This window comes from Panulirus ornatus, chromosome 30 (genome assembly GCF_036320965.1).
Source record: "Panulirus ornatus isolate Po-2019 chromosome 30, ASM3632096v1, whole genome shotgun sequence".
NCBI lineage: Eukaryota > Metazoa > Arthropoda > Malacostraca > Decapoda > Palinuridae > Panulirus > Panulirus ornatus.
Genome location: NC_092253.1, coordinates 14,448,658 through 14,461,643, shown reverse-complemented (window position 1 = coordinate 14,461,643; position 12,986 = coordinate 14,448,658).

The window sequence follows — 12,986 nt, the reverse complement described above, 5'->3', positions numbered from 1 at the left end:
TCTCGACTCCAAAACAGCCGTGCACCTCACCTGCAGAATAACTCAGAGGACACCAGACCAAGATACTCAGCACATGCCAGCCCCACACACCTGCTCGTACACATGTATCAACAACTAAAGACCGATGTTGTACACATGATATCGTCCACCCGAACACCTGCCTCTAAGTCGCTACAACAGAGACAAGATAATGAGCGGCTCAGCCACCTGTGATGGCCCGGACGCGACTGGCGTCCTTGTCAACAAAAGGGCACAGTAAACCGGGCAATAGACGGGAGTACAACATCCTACGTACAGTCACAGTAGACGGGATGAAGTAAACAGCCTCACCTGGCACACCATCACTCACTTCAGGAGTGTTTCATCTTATATAACCTGAAGTGCCCTCGACATACCTGGGTGTATAGCTGACAGTATAACGGAAGCGGATGGTCTCGCCACATACATCAAGGCGTCCATCCCTCAACGTTTAGCCAGGTGGGAGGAGGCATTATAAGCATCGGCAACGTATAAGCCAAATTCCAACACCTTACAACTGTTCAGTTGCCACGCACGTCGTGTCGGTTAAGAGCATTATGTACCCGTACGGAGCAGCATCCCGTACATCTCGTGTTACATGATATGTACACCAGAGAACATGGTAGTAACACCCTCACTCGCTCCTCTTCTCTTGCCCACACCTTCGTGCCGCCCCCCCAGGAACAGCAACTGGCACTCTTCATTTGCAAGGATGGCTATTCCATGGGTCGATCCTGTGATTTATTTTCGGTTATCTTACAACAGATAAAAGAACTCAAACAGCAACAGACCATTGTAACCTGTCGAGTCTATGGCAGTGAGGGAGAACAGACACTGATGAATAGCTGGGCACTTCAGATCTGAGGAAGAGCTGATTAAGTCAGTTATGGACCGTAAGTGAAAAAAAGAAATCATTCAAGCCTTTTCTTAAACGAATCCACAAGTTTGCTTTCAGCTTCTCTGGTTGGTGAATCATTTCAGATGTTAGCGGTTCTGTTGAAGAATAAGTAATTTCCTTTATGCGAGCTAAAACGTTTGCCATTCCAAGTTTGCATCCATAACTACGAGTGAAATCTGATATTCACATCTACATTGCCAAAGCCTTTGATCATTTAGAATATCTGAGGAGTCAAGGCGCTTCTTACCCTTCGTCTTCATAAGGTAGATAAGATCAGATTTTCTGGTCGCTTCTCTTAGAAATGTTTCTCCGTCATGGATGCACCTTGGTAGCTCGCCGCTATAACCTCTTCATTCTATGTCTGTTCTCAAGTACGATGAACCAAAACTTAACACCATGTTCAAGATCGGGGCGCACCACGACTTTGTAAAGATAGAGGATTACTTTTTTAGACTTGCCTTCAAATCCTCTTTCTATGAATCCTAGAATGATGATCGCCTTCTCTACTGCTGCTGTGCGATGCTTCCTTGGCTTCAATCGACCTGAGTCGTTTTCCTTATTTTCGTGATGTATGTCAACAGTACCCATAATGCAGCTACTCTTCTCCGTGTTTACCGTTGATGTATGAAGCTCTGAACGCTGAGATGTTGTCGTGGCTCACGTGTCGTGTGGTCACACCAGCGGGGCTCCGGCGGCGACTGATGGTCGTGGCCAGGACGACAAAAGACAAGTTGTTGTTGTTATTGTCAGATGTGACGTGTTGGATCACCTCCAGTGGCAAAGAGGCAGCTACGTCCCTCCTTCTGTTCCTCTCTGTGGCCGTCTCCCTCCGTTGCCTGGCGAGGTCATTGGCCACTCTCACACCACCTCCCTCATCCCGTCCGTCAACCTTACGTTAAGCTTCCACTGTATTGAGGTCAAAGGCTGAGGTCACAGCTGGATCTGGGCAAGATAACGAACCTCTTGATCCTTTATCCACTTTATCCACTTTATCCTTCCACACGCTTTTGTTTAATAACTATGTTTATCCAGCATCAAATGATCTTAGTAACGTTTCAAACTCAATCAAAATTCTCATTTTTCTCGTCACATGGACTAACATGAACTCGGGAGTGGATTACGTCGAGCACAGACACCTCGCACACACCGCTCTCTCATAATTTAGTTGTCCCCATTTGCGATGAGGGTGACACATCGTAACTAATTGTCACCTAAACCATTTATCCTCTCATGTCTTAGACAACACACACATTATCATAGTTATGATAATGATAATGATGATGATAATTATAGTAATAATAATGATGTTAATGATAATAATTATAATAATGATAATGATAATAAATGATACTTTATTTAGTCAATTTGTAATACAATATACAAATTGAAACTCTTTGTTGACCCAGAGTCGTGTTATAATACACATTCAGCCTCATACACACACAAGCTACAAGAAAATGTATAAATGCAGAAGCTAAAAGTGTATATATAAACATTAGAATGCAACAGATCTGGTTCAGCGTCATACACACCCCAACATCAATATCATCACAGACAATGAACAATTATCTTTTTAAGTGTACATAATTGTAGTGTACATAATTGTAGTGTACATAATTGTACCATTTAATGCTTACCGATACAAATGAATTCTTATGTCTGCATGGTTTTGTGTTGTTGCAACGGTGAACACAAAATCTTTAGCCTGATGTGAAAAAACCACATAGTCACTATACAGAGAAAGGTGAGAATCACTTATGATTGTATCAGTTAAATCTAAAACATATTTGGAATATATTTCATCAAGTGCAGTTACATAAGCACCCAATTTACTCGCTCTTTTTACAATTTTCCGAAGTTTTACCCTCAGACATCAATAGTATGATGGGATACAAAGTGTAGAGTTAATGACTCATTTACAAAACAGAGAGAGAATAGTTTTATAACCAACACTCCATTATACGCACGGCCCGACCTGTGCCTATAATGGCACCCCGAGCACACACAGTCGACCTGTGCCAGTAATGACACCCCGAGCACACACAGTCGACCTGCGCCAGTAATGGCACCCCGAGCATACACAGTCGACCTGTGCCAGTAATACCACCCCAAGACCACACATTCGACCAATGTCACGCTGAGAACCCACACACGACCTGTGCCAATAATGACCCCCCACCCCAGAACGGGCCGTCATTGATAAGACCCCGTGCCAGGCTTTTCATAGTACACACACACACACACACACACACACACACACACACACACACACACACACATCAATCTCAAGGATCATGTACACAGGTACAGCGTTTATGACCTTAGAATTATCTTAAACAACCGAAGGTGTTGTTAAAGACAGTGATTAGTGGTGTTATAATGATGTTTACGGTCTTAATGACCCTGAGGGGCGGTCAGTCAGCCCAAAGCTGAAGTAACGCACCGACCTGACACTAGGCTCGTACAAGATAAGGATAGTAAGATAAGATAACGATATCAAGATAAGATAAGGATATTAATCTTGGTATATACCACGACGTGACTACGGTATAATGACGTGACCTTTGACCCACAAGAGTCGTACCGTCGTGATCAAGATGTCGTACCGTCGTGATCAAGATGTCGTACCGTCGTGATCAAGGTGTCGTACCGTCGTGATCAAGATGTCGTACCGTCGTGATCAAGGTGTCGTACCGTCGTGCTCAAGATGTTGTACCGTCGTGATCAAGATGTCGTACCGTCGTGATCAAGATGTCGTACCGTCGTGATCAAGGTGTCGTACCGTCGTGATCAAAATGTCGTACCGTCGTGATCAAGATGTCGTACCGTCGTGATCAAGACGTCGTACCGTCGTGATCAAGATGTCGTACCGTCGTGCTCAAGATGTCGTACCGTCGTGATCAAGATGTCGTACCGTCGTGATCAAGATGTCGTACCGTCGTGATCAAGATGTCGTATCGTCGTGATCAAGGTGTCGTACCGTCGTGATCAAGATGTCGTACCGTCGTGATCAAGATGTCGTACCGTCGTGATCAAGGTGTCGTACCGTCGTGATCAAGATGTCGTACCGTCGTGATCAAGGTGTCGTACCGTCGTGCTCAAGATGTCGTACCGTCGTGCTCAAGATGTCGTACTTTCGTGATCAAGATGTCGTACCGTCGTGATCAAGATGTCGTACCGTCGTGCTCAAGATGTCGTACCGTCGTGCTCAAGATGTCGTACTTTCGTGATCAAGATGTCGTACCGTCGTGATCAAGGTGTCGTACCGTCGTGCTCAAGATATCGTACCGTCATGATCAAGGTGTTGTACCGTCGTGATCAAGATGTCGTACCGTCGTGCTCAAGATATCGTACCGTCGTGCTCAAGATGTCGTACCGTCGTGATCAAGATGTCGTACCGTCGTGATCAAGATGTCGTACCGTCGTGCTTAAGGTGTCGTACCGTCGTGCTCAGGGACTTACATCCGTTGATGGTCATCCCTTCCAGCAGGAGGAGCGAGAGCAACACAGGTGCACACAAGTGCAGGAAGGCAGGTGGGTGGGAGAGAAGAGACACGCAGCCCGCAGCTACGACTCGTCATGGTGAGTGGCTCCACCTGACACACGTCCACAAGTCATTAACACTAACAACGGCCTCTCGTCTCAGCCCTCCCTACCCTACTCAACCATCCTCAACTCGCACTCCATTCTCCTTAACTACCTGATGATAATAACAGCCAGAGAAGGGTAGATGAGGGGGGAGGGCAGGGAGCGACTGCCATTGAGCAAGATGGGTTAAGACTTCGGATGGATTCGTTGGACGAACGCCACTAACACGTCTTCAACAGTCAGCAGAGAGATGGACAGGAGGTTATCTCTGTCTAATCGTGCGTAGCAACGGAGGTCGACGGTGAAGACAGAAGAAAGGACAGAAGACAATGAGACAGAGCGTTTCTTAAGGCCAAGATATAAGCAAGCCATCAGATGCCATGGAAGGCAAATACCAACAGATCAGTGAGTTTCATTCCTTCTGGGGTGTTGTTGATGGTGGAGGAGACCAGAGATAGATATGAGATGCCTGGACACCTTCCAAGTCTGGAGGCGCAGATATCATCATCAGCCACCGTGAACTTGAAGCGAAATGTGTATCAGGTTTCTTCTTAAACGTGTCCATGGTACTGCATTCTTCCACTCGAACTGGTCATCATACCGTATCTTAACAGCCTTGTGGGAGAAAAAGGAATTCGCCTCATTCGAGGCCAGATCGTATGCCCACAAGTTTGTGCCCATTACTATAAGTAGAATCAGACCGATTCCAGCCTTAGATAGCTGCTTAGATGAAGAACGTCAAAGTCTTTGATCATGGTAAGACTTGTATCAGATCACCTCTTAACCTCTTCTCGAAGTAAGTTTAATTCATCTTTTCCAGTATTTCTTTCTCAGTCGGGGATATCATCTTGGTAACTCGCCTCTGTCCCTTCTCCACTCCATATTACCGAGGCAGAGTGACCTGACCTGAACACAAGGATCCGGGTGGGGGACACACCAGGATATTGTGTACGGTGAGAAGGAATTTTTCTCAACTTGAATTCGGGCGTCGTACTTCTAAGGCCTAGAATAATGTCTACTTTCATTTCTACCATCTCTACGCACTCCTTGCTTGGCGGTCGGTCTTCACTCGCATTATGCAGGTCAATGATATTGATAATGGAAGTTTCCCTCTCGTGTTCACACTCTGTTCTTGTCTACCTGTGGACCCCAGCAGGCCATGAGCTCGTGTGTGTCAGCTTTGTAGCTGTGGACCCCAGCAGGCCATCAGCTCGTGTGTGTCAGCTTTGCAGCTGTGGACCCCAACAGGCCATGAGCTCGTGTGTGTCAGCTTTGTAGCTGTGGACCCCAGCAGGCCATCAGCTCGTGTGTGTCAGCTTTGCAGCTGTGGACACCAGCAGGCCATGAGCTCGTGTGTGTCAGCTTTGCAGCTGTGGACACCAGCAGGCCATCAGCTCGTGTGTGTCAGCTGTGCAGCTGTGGACACCAGCAGGCCATCAGCTCGTGTGTGTCAGCTGTGCAGCTGTGGACCCCAGCAGGCCATCAGCTCGTGTGTGTCAGCTGTGCAGCTGTGGACCCCAGCAGGCCATCAGCTCGTGTGTCAGCTGTGCAGCTGGGGATGTTGTGGCTATGTTTTCCCCAGCTTGGTACCGTCTGTGGGTTGTGATGCCTTACACTCCAGCCCGTCATAGATCTTACTGATTTAATACATTATACATTACCGATATAATACATTATACACTACAGATATAATACATTATACATTATCGATATAATACATTATACATTACTGATATGATATATTATACATTACTGATATGATACATTATACATTACCGATATAATACATTATACACTACAGATATAATACATTATACATTATCGATATAATACATTATACATTACTGATATGATATATTATACATTACTGATATAATACATTATACATTACTGATATAATACATTATACATTACCGATAAAATACATTATACATTACCGATATAATACATTATACATTACCGATATGATACATTATACATTACCCATATAATACATGATACATTACTGATATAATACATTATACATTACCAATATAATATATTATACATTACCGATATAATACATTATACATTACCGATATGATACATTACACATTACCGATATAATACATTATACATTACCGATATAATACATTATACATTACTGACATAATGCATTATACATTACCGATATAATACATTATACATTACCGATATAATACATTATACACTACCGATATGATACATTATACATTATCCATATAATACATTATACATTACTGATATAATACATTATACATTACCAATATAATACATTATACATTACCGACATAATACGTTATACATTACCGATATGATACATTATACATTACCGATATAATATATTATACATTACCGATATAATACATTATATATTACTGACATAATACATTATACATTAACGATACAATACATTATACATTACTGACATAATACATCATACATTACCGATATAATACATTACACATTACTGATATAATACATTATACATTACCGATTATAATACATTATACATTACCGATCATAATACATTATACATTACCGATATAATACATCATACATTACCGATATAATACATTATACATTACTGATATAATACATTATACATTACCGATATAATACATTATACATTACTGATATAATACATTATACATTACTGATATAATACATTATACATTACCGATCATAATACATCATACATTACCGATATAATACATTATACATTACTGATATAATACATTATACGTTACCGATATAATACATTATACATTACTGATATAATACATTATACATTACCGATATAATACATTATACATTACTGATATAATACATTATACATTACCGATATAATACATTATACTTTACCGATATAATACATTATACATTACTGATATAATACATTATACATTACCGATATAATACATTATACATTACTGATATAATACATTATACATTACCGATATAATACATCATACATTACCGATATAATACATTATACATTACTGATATAATACATTATACATTACTGATATAATACATTATACATTACCGATATAATACATCATACATTACCGATATAATACATTATACATTACTGATATAATACATTATACATTACCGATATAATACATTATACATTACTGATATAATACATTATACATTACCGATATAATACATTATACATTACCGATATAATACATTATACATTACTGATATAATACATTATACATTACTGATATAATACATTATACATTACTGATATAATACATTATACATTACCGATATAATACATTATACATTACTGATATAATACATTATACATTACCGATATAATACATTATACATTACCGATATAATACATTATACATTACCGATATAATACATTATACATTACTGATATAATACATTATACATTACTGATATAATACATTATACATTACCGATATAATACATTATACATTACCGATATAATACATTATACATTACCGATATAATACATTATACATTACTGATATAATACATTATACATTACTGATATAATACATTATACATTACCGATATAATACATTATACATTACCGATATAATACATTATACATTACCGATATAATACATTATACATTACTGATATAATACATTATACATTACTGATATAATACATTATACATTACTGATATAATACATTATACATTACTGATATAATACATTATACATTACCGATATAATACATTATACATTACTGATATAATACATTATACATTACTACCTCAGATCTTTTATTACGTACAGGCACTCTGAAGGTAGACCGTGAATCACCTTTGTTTACGGCCGGTCAGCTAACTACCTAACCATCGTAATTCAGCCCCAACTGTACCATGTGGCTCAACGTTTGTCAGTAACCTCTGATGTGCGAGGTAATCAAATATCTTCCGAATATCTCAATAGATGATACCAGTGGTCTGTATTGTCATGGAACATGTTGATCATATCACAGATATTCAGAAGATTTGTCCTACGTGAGCGGTATCGTCCTGAACCTGACTGAATATCTTCCATTAAGTAGTGGTCATGTAACAGATATTCTAATCTTCTTAAATGATGGTATTGAAACATATGCCAACACTGGGGATCAGGCTAATTGGGTGGTAAAAGCCAAGCAGGAGGGTCTTACTACCTTCTCTGGATATCGATGTTACACTGGCCAGACCCGAAAACGTTTCCTGTCGCAAGTGATATTGAAGAGGAATATCCAGGATGATGACTGTCTTGTATTCAGTTTCTTTCATTGACCTACGATGTTGATGTAGTGTGTGCGTTCCACGTAAAGCTTACGTTATATATTGATCTAATGTGTCAATACGTCGCTCAAATGTGCGTCTATAAGAAAATACATAAATGAAGAGCAGCTGATTGGATCTAAGTAGCTAACCATTCGGTTCAAAATACACAGTTGAGGTATTGCAAATATTACTGAACCAGGAGGTCGTAACACTAACTAGTTAACGAACCATATAATCACATGAGTGGGATACGTTTACACACACAGTCAGGGTGGCACACATACATTAACTCTTTTACCGAGCAGTGATAATGAGTTGAATATTAAGTGGTGAACAATTAACATAGCGGTTGACACACGGCATCATCTCAACGAAGAGAAATTTGTTCTTTTATCTGTCTGTACGGAGTCCTGGTTGGCACAAGTCGGCTGTGGTGACCAAGTGAGGTGAGTTAGGGTGGGGCGTCAGGGAGGAGGAGGTCTCGGTGCATTGCCAAGACGACCGTGCGAGCTGCAGGTGTTGGAGGGTGAGGGTGGACAGGGTCAGACGCACCCTTTCCAGCTGGCCCCTCCCTATGGCTGGTAGTGAGGAGGACCAGGCTGAGGTGTGGGTGTGTGTGTGTGTGTGTGTGTGTTTGAAACTTGAAAAGAGCGACTCCAAAGAAGCGAACTTGTTTTTTTTCTTTAATTGGCGTGCTGAGGGAGGGAGGGAGGAGAGATCTTTCTTGTTGACAGAGAAATGTAGAGGATAATTAAGCAAAAAAAAAAAAATGGTGATCTCCACCCAGGCCAAGTGTGCTACTTTGATTGGTGACAGATATGGATATGATAACACTAATCATTCATCATCTCTGCCATGTCGTGAACCAAGTCACGTTTTCAAAGACGAATAGAAAAGGTGACGAGGTAATGATTGCCCCGTTACTAATATCACTATCATATTTCTTTGTTCTCTCTTTTTCCTTCAGTTGCTCACGCTTCATATTTTCGTTTGCTCTGAAGAACATTTAAGCTTTTTATGTAGATTTTCAGAAATTCACTTGATCTTGTGGGGTATTTTTTTCCTTAAGCATATCGTACTGTATTATTTGGACAAATGACTGTTCTTTATTCCGTGGTTTTACCATTTTTATTTCGTTCTGGAAAATGACCGTCTGTCACGCACTGGCACATAAGACCCTTCTACTACTGGGAATGTCTTACTGAAACATTTACAAGCTACTTCCATTGGCCTTCAGTTAACAGAGTCATCATAGGGTATCAAGGTCAAGAGTAAAGAGTTAAAGATATCTAGGGGTTTAAAAATCTGGTACTTTCACACAACTCTCAGTAAAAGCAGACAATAAAAGCAAACTCTTTGTACCAAAGTTTTTCTCCAGCCACGACGGTATCGAGACGATCATGGGCTGTTGCTAAAGCCCAGTCTAGCATGTTCAGATCGCGAGCAGGTTTCTTAACCAACTACCAACTGTTGAGTGAATCTAAGAAGAGTTGAGACCCGGAGCTACTGTCAGGGCATTGTCCCAACCTATGTTAAGATCTTCCTTCATAATCGTGTTCATAACATACTTCTGCTCAGTTCTTCGTCTACGTCTGGTGTCTGTACGGTGGGCGCCTGTGAACTGGTCTTGCTGTTATGGATGATTAAAGACATATAGATTCAGAGTAAGACTTTTGGGTGTAGATACTGTATACGGGTGAGATTACAGAGAATCCGATGCTAATTTGGACAAATCATTGCCAAGAAAGACAAGAGATTATAGCCTCCTCCAGGAGCCTTGGTCCTAAGCCTCAACATGAAGGTGTTGGGACACCCATCCAAGTGCCCTGGTCCCAGGAGATCCCAGATTTCTTGATGTACGATTGATTAAACCCCGAACCCAAAATATTCCAGTCCCTATGCTATAGGGGTTCACACCGTCCGTTCAAAAACCTTCTAGTCTCAGAGTATACCAGGGATATGCACACTCCCCTCTATACCTCCTAGTCCCAGAACGTCCCTGGCCTCAGATTGCAGGGGTGGAAGCAGTCCCTACCAGGACACCAGCCCATTAGATCTGAAGGCTCATGACCCAAGCGTCACTAAGCAAAGCTGCAGATCAATGCTCGCCTGGTGTTTCTCGCTAAGTTGTGCCTCTGATGTACTCCATGCCTTTATGCATGGATGTGTATTGCCAGTGGTCAAGGCCATTCTTTTTCTATCAATGTTCTGTAAATGGCCTCGTTCGCACAAGCCACTTATCGCTATCGACATAATTTCTACGTAAATTTTTGCAACGTAGAACGTCACTCTGTTCTTGTAATACATTCTGAGTGCAAGGACACCATCTGGTGAGTCCACATGTGTACAACAACATGAACGTGAATATGTCATACATCAACTCCTTAAGTACGACAACTCAACCCATGAATAAGATGACTTAACGCCTTGAGTACGATGACTTAAGTCATCGTACTCAAGGGGTTAAGACGTCGTACTCAAGGGGTTAAGTCATCGTACTCAAGGGGTTAAATCATCGTACTTAATGGGTTAAGTTGATATATATTCACATTTATTCTAACTTCTGACTTTCTTTTACAAATTTCCTTGGAGGATATTAGTCCTGCAAGGTATTTTTTCTACCTTTCTCCCGGCCGGCGACGTGTTGGCGGAGGGAATGGAGGGTGGGGAGAGAGCCTTTGCTTTACAACTATTTTCTTCTACTGGTTTTAAGGGGCCTGCCTCTTTTTGATGTGTGTTATGGCCAGACCACCTCACTCGGACCTTGGGTAAATGTATAAGTAAACGTATATGTACAAATATACATATATGTAAATGTATATGTATATGTCAATGTATATGTAAATCTGGTGCGCCACCGTCTTGGTTGGGTGGCCATGCGAGCAAGACTCCCACTGCCAATGTCAGTGGGTGAGCAGCGAGACTCCCATTACCAATGTCAGTGGGTGAGCAGCGAGACTCCCACTGCCAATGTCAGTGGGTGAGCAGCGAGCCTCCCGTACGGTGTTGGCGGCCCAGCAGCACGAACTGGACCAGTGGCTGGTGCACTGCTGCACGCTCACACCTAACCTAACCTAACCTAACCTAACCTGGGGTGAGCTTGAAAAAGACAGACGTGGAGAGAGAGAGAGAGAGAGAGAGAGAGAGAGAGAGAGAGAGAGAGAGAGAGAGAGAGAGAGAGAGAGGCATGAGTGCAGCAAGAAAAGACATATAACAAAAGACCTGACGGGTCTGTGACGTGGTTGTATGTTGGAGGACAGTAACAATTATCGTCAACCCGTAATGTACATAGATGGAGACAAGATAGTAGAGGAGAGGGGTTCCTCCTCCCCAACCAGTGATCCTCCAGCCACAACAACCTGCTGGCACAAAGCTACGATGCAACATTATGTTGTGATGAGTGGGAGAGAGAGAGAGAGAGAGAGAGAGAGAGAGAGAGAGAGAGAGAGAGAGAGAGAGAGAGAGAGAGAGAGAGAGAGAATATACTAACGCGGAAATTCTATTGGAAAATATGAACACAAAAAACACAAAAACCCTTTCTGATCATATCCTGACAACAACATAATATGAAAACATAAGAAAATGAATATCTCAAATACGTGCATAAGAGAGTATCCCTCTTCAACAGGATTATCTACTGATATTATTATTTGTCTTGCTGTGTTGTCATTACTGATAATCCTCGCTCTTCACAACATCTGATGGTAGTTCGTTAAAACGTTCCATAATTCTACAACTGGATGAAACGTTTGCCCACGTTTGTGTTACAAATCCTTTCCTGTAATTTCATATCATTGTTTCTGGTCATTTGATCTTTATCTGAAGTAAAGGAATAGTCTTGAGTTCCGCTGTCTAAATCAATTACTATCTTGAAATTTATGAAGATTTTATTTTCAGAGTCTGAATTTTTTGAGAGAAAATCTGGTTTGATTCTGTCCTCATTTATGTGACGAAACTGGTTTTGTTGCTCTCTTTTGTATTCATTCTATCTTTTCTTGTCTGAATAACTTCAGTTACCAGAAGTAAACAGATTATTCCCAATCAAGTCCAGCTCGGACGATGTAAACAGAAAGTATTGTGTCTTTCATTCTGTACTTCATATGTCTAGCTTCGCAACCCAACATTTTCCTAGATATGTTATATACACCTGGTCACTGACAGAGAGACAGATGTACGTAGAGACAG